Source organism: Equus przewalskii, chromosome 4, assembly GCF_037783145.1.
Source record: "Equus przewalskii isolate Varuska chromosome 4, EquPr2, whole genome shotgun sequence".
NCBI classification, from domain to species: domain Eukaryota; kingdom Metazoa; phylum Chordata; class Mammalia; order Perissodactyla; family Equidae; genus Equus; species Equus przewalskii.
In genome coordinates this window covers 71,180,311-71,192,535 of record NC_091834.1, presented here as the reverse complement: position 1 = coordinate 71,192,535, position 12,225 = coordinate 71,180,311, and positions in this window count along the sequence as shown.

Here is a 12,225-nt window from a genome sequence, read left to right as displayed (position 1 = left end):
CCCTTATCTGTAAGCCCATCTCTCTCTCCCACACCCTGATTTTCATTACTTCACCAAGAGGCCTAAGACGGTAACAGGACACTGCCACCACGGAAATAAGGGAAAAGCATGTCCTCCTCTTCTGGGCCAAATGCATTAAGAGAAGAACAGAGAAAGAGGGAAGAGAGACAGGAAATAATATACACATGCTCTTATTAAGGAGGACAGAGCTTAGCTTTTCTGCACTGCTCTTAGTTTGCTTGTGTTGAGGACAGGACCCAGAAGTTCTCCAATCTTAGAAGGAGAAGCTGAAAGCAGCTGCTTTGTGAGCCAGCAGATCTGCCATGGGGTTTACTAGGCCACTGGCAGGATGGAGGACATGGCAGAGGTTCAGTGGGTGCAAGGCAATGGTGGGAGCCAAGTGAGAAGAGGGAAGGCTGCCAAGCTCCAGTCATGCCAAGAGGGGCCAGACCAGATGTGTATACTGATCCCCAAGCTCAGTCTGAGTGCTGGCAGGCTGATCAGAGCACAGGCAGATGAGGAACATTTGCATGGTCCAGAAAGACCAGAGGACTCCATGGAAAGCACCTGCCCCCCCCCCCCCCCACCGCAGCAAGGACACAGTTAGTCCCCCACTTTCCCTAGAGATGAATAAGGGAAAGAAATAGAGGTTTGTGGAAGATTGAGCAATTATATGAGTGAAAATATGAAAACTAAAGGTATCACTTAAATGGCTACCTTGGACTAAATGTAAACTGAATTGGACTACATGTGTTTTGTTTTTGTTTTCTTGTCATCTGGATCATTTACATGAGTGGGACGTGAATAATTTTGCAATGCTGCCACACATACATGCACAGTCAGCTTGACTATGGTTCATTGAAACAGATTCTACTCCTATTGTTTAATAAAGGAAAACAGTTATTGCTTTACAGTCACGTACTGCATAAGGAGGTTTCAGTTAACAGCAGACTGCATGTACGGCTGCAGTCTCATAAGGTTAGTACTGTATAGCCTAGGAGTGTAAGGCTACACCATCTAGGTCTGTGTAAGTACACTCTATGCTGTCAGCACAACAACAAAATCGCCTAATGACACATTTCTCATAATGTATCCCTGTCTTTAAGTGACATACGACTGTAACTTGTATCTTTGTGGCCCCTCAAGGCAGCCCTGGAATGATTGTGTTCCCAACAGAAGGCAAGGAACGAAGCAAAGTATATTTAATTAAGTCTATCTACTTAAATTGCTTTTTTTTACATAAACTTTAAAATAGGCATTTGGGGGGCATATTCTAAATGGAAATGATGTAGATCTGAGGTTCCTAAACTTTCTTAGTTCAAAGTACTTTTTGAGTCGCAATAACTTTTTTTAAACAAGTCATCAAGGCCAAAACAAAGAAACAAAACAAAACAACAATTTAAAAAGAAAAAACCAAACTGTTCTTTTTATTAAGCAGTTAGGTACAACAACTTAAATTTTTATACCCTGAAAAAATGTTGTTACTTGAAGAAGTAATGCAAAAAAGCTGAAAGAGCTGAAAGAAATTTTTAAAGTTTTATCTTTAAATAACTACAGTTACTTACTAGTGAGATGTATATGCCTGTTGAGTCCTGCACAATTTCTCAAACCATGCAATCAGATTGGATATGGCCAGTCACCTCTTTTTGTGCTCCATATTGACTTTGGCATAGTATGTGCTTTTTATCACAGCAACTGATGAAACCCAACTTTGCAAACATCTGATTTTAATTAAAAAGAATTTAGTGCAATCTAATGTAGAAATTGTGAAGTACCTCAAGTTAGTATTTCATGAGATGTCTGATAGTTATTGGGTATCACTGTGTTTCCCTTAAAAAGTTAACGTGTCCCACGTTGCCCCTGTGAGTTAGCTGCAGAGCCCCAGGGCACCTTGGTGCACAGTTTGAGAACCACAGGCACAGAAGGCTATGTTCTTTTAGCCCAGTAATGTAAATTGGCTAAGAATAGAGGGATTAATATTATTTATAACATTTTTAGAACAACATTTGGCACTTAGCACCTAAATTAGTGAGTACCTAATAAATATTACCTATTGTAATTACTATTTCTAAGTAAGACTTTCTCTGATGGAAACAAGCATTTTTTAGTGATCACATGCCTGAACTTTTGCTTCATCTCATTTATTGAAAGGTACCCCTCACTGCTCCTTATTCAATTATTTTGTAGCATCTTTTCACATATCTACTGTAGAGATTATATATAACTGAAATTTCTTTATGTCTGACTTCACTTGCAAGCAGCTCAAGGGCAAAGAGCACTCTTATTCATCCCAAAGCCTTGCACTTTACTTGGCATAAAAACATACATAATAAATATGCATTGAATAAATGAATGATCAAATGCAGAATAGTAATCCCCAGTTGTACTGAGCACTGAGTCCTAAAGAACATGACATAATTAATTATCAAAAACTACTTGATGTTGTAAAGGATCTTTTCTTGAAGAGTTTTTGATCTTAGAATACTATGCCTGACTTATTGAGACTAGCCATTTGAAAGAAGATCATATCCAGAGAAATGATTTAAGCTCCAGATTTGTAGCTTTTGATTTTTTTTCCTAGACCACTAAAGAAATCAATATGGTTGTCAGAATGATCTGTATGTGGTCACATCAAGCATTAGAATCTTACAAACCTGAGTATTAAAAATTTAATAAAATATAAACCAAGCTTCAGAGAATGTGATAACTTGGCTCAATTTATCTCTAAGGTAAAATATAAACTTACTCTACTATCTGCCTGAAAATACTTGTTCAACCCAGATCGAGGAATTTAACCGAGGATTTTCATTCCAGGTACTTCTCTTCAAATTTGTAAGGTTTCCCCAGGCATTCTCAAGTGGGATATCTTCAATATTCATCTAAACTGAATTTGATATAATCAGTCATGGATAAATATGTCTTGGTTTATTATTTAATAAAAAATTTTGAGGAGTTGAAGAACATAACGCTAAATAGTGCTCAATTTATTTAGCTGTAGAAAATCTGTAAGTAAAGTATACCAAAACAAAATTATCTTTCTTTTTCTTTTGGCCAGGAAATTCTGGCACAAAATTTCTAGGAAGTTTTTAAGATCATCTTTGACTGTAAATAGTGATACAGCAAGACACCACACTAAAGCAATTTCAATTTTCAAGAGAAATGATTGCCTGAGCCCACTGTCATCAATCTTACCAAGAAAATAAGGACTCGATAAAGGGACACAGATGAGGGGCTCATGGAACTGGGAATTTGCATCCTTATTTCCTAATTTTAGACTTTCACAAGGTATATATCCATAAAGTATATGTTGATGAAGATTATGAAAAAGATCAAGGAAAAAAAATAATGGGAATTTGAAAATCAATCTTCCCCGCTGGAACCAAAGGACTCACAATAGATTGGAATTTAATGGTGTATCTTTTGCTTTATATCCCTAACAACATCAGTAAGACTCATCACTTGTAGAATTCTCTTTCTTCAGAGAAAGATAATTTTAATCACAAATCACAGTGTATGAGTTGTTTCAGGGTTTCCTACAACTGTCAGCTAACAATGCCCAAAGAAGAGTAAATAACATCATCATGTATTGTTTCTGCATACACAGGAACTGCAAATTTTATACTAGTAAATTGTGTGATTCTCTCTTTAAATTGCTAAGCATTGTCTATATATCCTAGAAAATGAATAAAATGATAAACTCAAAACAATGCCTAATATAGACTTAAAGTAACACCATGAAAATAATATTGTATGGGGTGTGTATTTATTCTGATTTAATATCATACTGTTAGGAAAACAGTAATTTTCTAAAAATTTAAAAAATCAACCATATTTTCCTGGTCAAATGCCTTTTTAATAGGTTTTTCTGCTTGCCATTTTGTTTTCTTGTTTTTAAAACATTCCGGTTACTAAAATACATTCTTTGCTTTAAGAGTTTTTAGATGAATACATAACCATTAGTAGATTTGTAAGATTCAAAATTTGAGTTAAAAAATATATGGCTAAAAATTGGTAATTTGGATAGGATGGATCCCTTTATGATTGTCAGAAAAATGCACTATTTATTTATAAGTAATATATCTTAACACCATAAATCTAATTATTCATCCATACTGTAGCAGATAATGTTGTTAGTAACCTCAAATGTTAGTTTATTGCTTTGTATTTAAAAATGCCTATTATTTCAAAAACAAAATTCAAAATAAGATGAACTATCTAGAAAGTTTCTATTGATGATAAAATATTTAGCAATTATTAATTAATGCTAAATCGTAAGTTTATGAAGTGACTGGACAATAAAAACGCTCAGATTAAAAGAACCATGCCTTCCCTTGTCCTTGGCGTTTCTTCCGTTGCAGAGCTAACTGCCTGGAATGGCCTGGAGGTGGGACTAGAGTTAGATCAATTCTGGAAAACCTGTGAAAACCACGAGCCCCCTGACTTCCACCTACTGAAGAAAGTCTTTAAAACCTCACAATCATACAGCCTTTATAAGTCATCTTGGAAAGCCATAGACCTGATCTTCCAACCCGAGGACGCCTGGGATCTGGTAGGCATTTCAGGCTGCCTCCAGTTGTAGAGGTCTGCAGGACAGAATGAAAAAAAAATATTCCTATCTCTGACACGAAGAATGGAGATGCACTTTATCCCAAAAACTATGTGTTGCTATACTCCTAACATAGCAAGAGTAGTATGAGTGATTTTGATAGCTAGATCTCATGCCAAATCTTCCTTGCAAATACTTAGAAGAGTGGTACATCATATCCGTGAAAAGGTTTCTGGTTTGGAGCCAAAATTCCTCTTCTACTTCAGAAGAAGACCAGGTCTTATGTTGATTAGCCATCTAACTGGATTTCTTTCTCTTTTCCTTGTTACAAGACACATATCCTAGTGGCTTAAAAATGTTTCCTACATGCTCATGAAAATCACCAATGCGACAAAGTGGCAAGTTTTTACCAAAGGGAAGAAAACTGAATGTCATGTTAGTTACTCTTCTTGCTTTTGTTTTTTAAGAGAATCACTTACCTGAAGAGATGCCATAAACATTGAGGTAACTGTCGTCTACTTCTTACTAGAAAAATCCACCCTCTCCACGAAAAATACTTTTTAAATACCTTGAAATACCTGAATAATGAGCATAATATAAAATTAGGGACAGCTTTGTGGAGCAGATGACATGAGATAGCTCGCGGAAGATGGGTAAAATTTTGACAGGTGGAGACACAGAGGAAGGATATTCTGGGCTAAGAAATTGATGTGGAAAATAGAGTATGCTGCTATGGAAAGAATGTAGGCCATTTGGGGTGGAGGAAAGAAAATGTATATATAAGACTTTAAAAGTGTATCGAGACTTAACTCTAGAGAGTTTTGAATCCCGGGGTAAGATGTTTAGACGTTGTTCAATAGGTAACAAGGAGGCAAGGTTTCTGGATGGGATGAGATGAAATATTTAAAGGAACAAAATATTTACATGTATTTTAAATAAGTTTCTATAAGGGTCCAATGAAAGGTTTACATTCTGAAGGACGGACATAAATTAAATGGCTTTTCTTAAAAGTAGCACAAATAAATTAAATACGCAATATTTTTTTCAAAAACTTTCAACAATTTTTCATGTAAAGTTTTTGATTAGGAGCCTCTGTAACAATTTGGAGCATTACGCTTACTATAGACAGTGTTTGCTCAGATATTTGAAGATGAAACATGCAATTACCACATCATACAGTGTCAATCTGCCCTGAAAATAACCAGGTTAATATCATTATTGAAAATCTTTTTAATTGAGTTGTAAGCCTCTTTTCCTTCACTGAGCAAATATCAAAAAAACACAAAAATCAATATGACATACTTTTTAATTACTTATATTTATTACTTAAATCTCAATAGCTGATTGTTTCTTGAAAAAAGAAAACACTTCTTAAATAGCTTTTAGAAAAAAACTCTTGAAAACCTCAAGTTTCTATACAAATATCAGATACTAGTAAAATATTTGGGAGACAATTTGAATGTAATAGACTCTTGTAATTAAAATAAGTGGCAAAACATTGTGTCTACATTTATTTAGGCTTCATCACATTTCATTTGTTTCTACTTTTCCTGTGTTCCTATTTCCTGTTATTTTCTAGTTAACTACTCAATTTTTTTTCATATTCTTTCCATTATCTTTTCTTGTCTAGAGCTCTTCTCTAGGCTAAGTTTTTTAGAAAGGAATGTTTGGAAGGAGAAAAAGCACTTTTAAAACATATAATCTTTTTAAAAACATGTAATATGTGTACTTTGAAAACCACATTGGAAAATTCAGATGAGCATAAAGAAGAAAACAAAAGCAAACCATTCTCCTACCATATAGCCATGGAGAGACAACCACTGAGAACATTTGGTGTATCCTCCTAGCATATTTTTCTTTACTGTATGAATGCATATAATATTTTACAAAATCAAAATAGATTATATTTAATCTGCTTTTTTAAACCTGAAAACATATCAAATATTTTATCACTAAATATTTGTAAAACTAATTTTAATAGTTTAAATGGTTTTGCTTTATAGATATATTATTATTGTTTCTTATTTTTAATAGGATGGTTCCAATTCTTTCTGCAATAAATCTTTTTTTTTTGAGGAAGATTAGCTCTGAGCTAACATCTGCTGCCAGTCCTCCTCTTTTTCCTGAGGAAGACTGGCCCTGAGCTAACATCCATGCCCATCTTCCTCTGCTTTATATGTGGGAGGCCTGCCACAGCATGGCTTGACAAGCAGTACATAGGTCTGCACCTGGGAGCCGAACTGATGAACCCTGGGCCACTGAAGTGGAACGTGCAATCTTAACTGCTGTGCCACTGGGCTGGCCCCTGCAGTAAATCTTTATAAATATCTCTTATTAGTTTGTATAATACATTCATAAATTGTTCTAAATTTCATCAAATGGCATAAACATGTTAAGAAGATCCAGGCATATCTTGTTTTATTGCGCTTCACCCATACTGAATCTTTTTACAAATTGAAGTTTTGTGGCAAACCAGTATCAAGCAAGATTACGACTTGCTCAAGGCTCAGATGATGGTTCCACCTTTTAGCCAGAAAGTATCTTTTAATTAAGGTAGCTACATTGGTTTTTTTTAGACATGATGATATTGCACACTTAACAGACTACAGTGTAGTGTAAACTTAACTTATATATGCACTAGGAAACAAAAAAATTCATGTGACTTCCTTTATTGTGATATTTGTTTTATTGCAGTGATCTGGAACTGAACCTGCAATATCTCCGAGGTATGCTTGCATGGATTATTTTATGTTATGAGGAAAATATATTTATTATAAAGGAGAAAATAAAATATGGTTTCATTGCTTGAACAAATCAATACATCCTCTGACACCTAGTACGCAACTATTGATCTGGTCAAGGCTTTTTGCTCTATACTTATTCTGATGGCTTGCAAAGGCCATTTGAAGGAGGTTTCTTTCAGTTGGCAAGGTCAGTAACATACCTTCATTGCCTTACGTCAGGGGTATGTAAACTCACCAGACCTATGTCATAATCTAGTCCACAGGGAAGGAACTTGCTCACCTGTTCCTTCTTTCACCTTTTCTATCATATTGGTCCACACCATTGACGATATTATGATAATTGAACCTAGTCAGCAGGAAGAAGCAGAAACTCTATCTACACTGACAAGACACTTGCAGGCCACAAGGTAAGAAGAGAACCCACAAAAATTCAGGGGAATTACATCTCAGTGATTGTGGAATTTAAGAATAACAAAGACAATATTAAAATTATTAAAGTATATGAAGAGAAAGAGTAGATAACCTACAAACAAAAGTCCGATTGACATCAGATTTCTCAACAGCACCGGTGGAGGCAAAAAGACAGTGGAATAGATATTTAACATATTGAAGGAGAAGAACTCTATATTCTCAGGCATACAAGGTCTCAGATATTTTGCCACATTGAGAACACTCTTGGAAGAAGAAATAACATAAAAATGATATAAATCAAGGTAGTGAGCACTTCAAGAAATAGGGTATATACTAGATGCTTTGTAATATTTGTTGAATAAGGTATTGAAAGCTTATTTGAGTACAAGAAATTCTTGTTTTAAAATGACCTCTTTATCCTGGGTTAATTGCAACACTGTTTTAATTATTGTAATATCATAAAATGCTTTAGCATCATGAATTGTAACACTCTTCATCTTTTTGTTTTTCTATAAAAATCTGCTGATTAACTTCTGTTTCAAATAACGATGGAAAAACTGATACTGTATTTATCCCTTATATACACATTCTATATGACTATGAACTTAACAAAATATACAAGGCAACTGTTTCTAGGCATTGCACAATAGGCAGGTCAGAACTTGAGAGACGGGAAACAGACAAAGTGAGGTAAACACCATAATAACTTAGGTTCCATACCTGAAACGTATTGCCTAGTATGGCTAAAGATATGGGGCCGAAGCAGAGAAGCAGTCTTGCTGAGCTTATGAGGCAGATATTGGGGTTCTTAAAGGAGGTGAAATTTTTAGGACAGAGCATCAGAAAGGAGGGAAATACGCAGATGTAAGCCCCAGAAGTCATGGGAATTACTTTTGCATCTTTGACCGAGGTCTATGCTATACACCTACAGAGAAAGATTTCCAAAGGCCTAATAGAAAGAAGCTGCTTCAGAACTAAGAGATGAAAAAAGAAGACATCTGAAATTTTGCTACTGGGATATATTGGAGTACTGGCTGAGTCAAAGTGAAGAGATCCCATTGAACATTTCAAGCATTCAACTGGGACCCCAGAAATGGTAAAATACAGAGGTAAGAATCAACTACTAGAAATAGGACCATACCTTAAGATTAAAGATAAAGCAAAAATAAACCTGCTTAAAACAAAAGGCTAAGAGTTACAGATGGAAGAAGACCTATTGATCTTCTTGCTTGCCAGGGACAAAACTCAATATCCTTTAAAAGAAAGCAATATTATAATAATTATATATTATATAATTATATATATAAATTATATATAATATATATTAATATTTATAATATTAATATTATATTATATTAAAATATATAATAATAATTAATATTAAGAATCCCTACAATCTGTCATCCACAATGTCCAGCATACAATCTAAAATTATTGTAACTGCAAAGAAGCAGAGAAATATGAAACATAATTAGATAAAATGTAGTCAACAAAAAGAAAACCCCAGATGATCTAACATTGAAATCATCAAAGAAGGACTTTAAAATCACTATTATAAATAGGATTAAGGATACAAAGGAATGGATAGACAGAATAAATAAACAGATGGAGTCTTTCAGAAAAAAGTTATAGACATACAAAAATAACCATATAAATTTCTAGAGGCTAACAATACATGAAATGAAAAATCTGCTGAGTTAGTTTAACAGGAGTTTGGGTACAGAAGAAGAAAGGGTCAATGAAACTTAAGACAAATAAATAAAAATTTCCAAGCTGAAGGACAGAAAAAAAAGAAAAAAGATTGAGGGGGAAGAAAACCACAAAACAGGGCTTCAGTGGACAATGGGGTGATAGCAATCAGTCTAAGAAATGTGATTCAAGTCACAGATGAAGAGCAGGGACAGAGAATAGGAAAAAAACAGATTATTTAAAAATATAGTAGCTAAAAATTTCCAATATTTGGTGAAATTATCTAAAAAGCTCAGCAAACCCCAAGTTTGATAAAGACAAGTAAAACCACATCTCGACATATTATAGTCAAATTGCTGAAAACAAAAGATACAGGGAAAAAAATCTGAAAAGCAACTAGACTTCAAAACATACATTATATTAACTAATCTTATTGTGGTAATCAGTTTGCAACATATACGTATATCAAATCATCAAGTTGTACACTTTAAGCTTATACAATGTTGTATGTCAATTATATCTCAATAAAGCTGAAAACAAAGACATGTTATATTTAAGGAAACAAAAATAAGAATAGATGATGACTTCTTATCAGGGACAATGGCAGCCAGAGACAATGGTAAAGCCGACTGTGAGGTACTAAATGTACTCCACCCAACTAAAACAACCATTAAAAATGAGACATGAAGTGGTGATGTTTTTAGGTTTAAAATAGCTGAGAAAAATGCATCACCAGATGAATGTACTAGAGAAAATGTTAAAAGAAATTCTTGAGGCTGAAGGAAAATTATATTATACAGAAACTCATATTTATAGGAAAAAATGAAGAGCACTGAAACAAAAATAGAAAGATGCAGCTAAAGCACTCAATAGTTGAGAATGTATAGCTTTAGAGGCTTAAATTAGAAATTAAAAGAGGTTTGAACTCAATTATATAAAATTTAAAAGAACAGTAAATTAAAACCAAAATAAGAAGAAATAATAAAGATAAATGCATAAACCTATGAAATAGAAACAAAGAGACAAAATTAATGAAACCAAAGCTAGTGCTTTGAAATGATTAATAAAATGGACAAACTTCTAGCAAGATTGATTAAGAAAAAAGAAAACACAGTTATCAAAAGAAAGATTTAAAAAGTAATATACTACAGATACTACAGATATTAAAAGAATACTTTGGGAATATTAAAAAAGACTTTGATAATAAACATGACAACTTAGATGAAATGAACATATTTCTTGGAAAACACAAATGACCTAAACAGACGCAAGAAAAAATTTAAAATCTGATTATCTTTTTATCTATTACGAAAATTGAATGTGAAATTAAAAAATCTTCCTATGAAAGAGACCTCTTGGACCAGGTAATTTCTCAAATGAATTTTACCAAACATTTAAGGAAGAACTAATCTTAATTTTACCTAAATACTTACAGAAAATGGAAGGAGAGGAGATCACGCCTAACTTGTTTTATGAGCTAAACACAATCGTGATACCATAACTTGACAAGAACATTATACAAAAGAAAATTACACATCAATATCCCTCCAATCATAGATACTGTCAAGAACTGTTAAGTGTCACAGAATTTGTCCTATTTTCAACTAACAAGTTAAGTCTGCCAGTTTATTGGATTCTGGCAGAAGATAGGAGACTATCTATAATCAGCAGATTTGGGTCAGTTTCCTTTGTCTCCAAGTCCTTCAGAATGATTCTGATGGACTCATATGGAAAGCTGCACAGGCAGTGGGTTACATTACAGGAAAGAGGCACTGAGCTTAGGGAACTCAAGTCTTTTACAAGAGTTAGTAAGCATGCCTACCCCTTGTTCCAGAGGGAGACACCATCTTTATTTTCCAAGGCTATTTGCTATACAAACATCCTTGAAAATTGGGAACAATCCAATTAACCACCAATAGAAGCACTGAGAAACAACAGGAGAATGGATAAAAGTGGAATGTTATTTTAATACAACGTAAAACTCTCAGCAATGAAAAACAATAAACTACTAATACATGCAAGAATATAGATAAATGTTAAAAAAACTTTATTTCATAAAAAGAAGCTCAGTACAAAAGATTAAATATTATTTGATTATCTAAAGTTCAAAAACTAACACAAGTCATCTGTAGTAAAAAAAAAATTCAGCACAATATTTTTCTATGGTGGCGTTTGGGAAGGTGGGGTAGTTTCGAAGTGGAAATTTTGGTTAGTAGGAGGTATAAAACAATTTTCTGGGAGTGAAGGAAATTTTGGGTTTTAAAAAATCTTTATTATTATGCCAAACATCATTGATCATAAATTTAAGATCTGTGCATTTCACTGAACACAATGTTTTCTTAATTTTGAGAGAAAAAACCCTTGAATTATTCTTCCAGTTGACACTTAGATTAATTCCATCAAATTCCAAAAAGAAAAGGATCCCGTTGGGTTTGCTTTGAGTTGCTTTATTCTCTTAAGTTAATTTAAGAAGAATTACTATGTTCATAATAATTGCATAACTCCAGCGTTCTCCATTCTCATTGTGAAGTTTTCCTACTTGTTTTATATATGTTGTTGCTGATTTGAGTTTTTTTAATTTTCTACTTTGTCATTGTTGTTATAATGTAGCATTATAGCATATTTATTGTGTAATCAGTCACTACTGAATTATCAAAATTGCTATCAGTTTTTATGTTCTAGGCAAATAATCATTGTCTATAAACAATAATAAATTTATTTTCTTCCTGAAAATGATGCCTTTTATATTGATTGATTAATTGGTTGATTGATTGATTGTCTAGTGGAAACTATCAGAAAATCCAGAACAATTATAAATTCTAGAGGGGAGAGAGG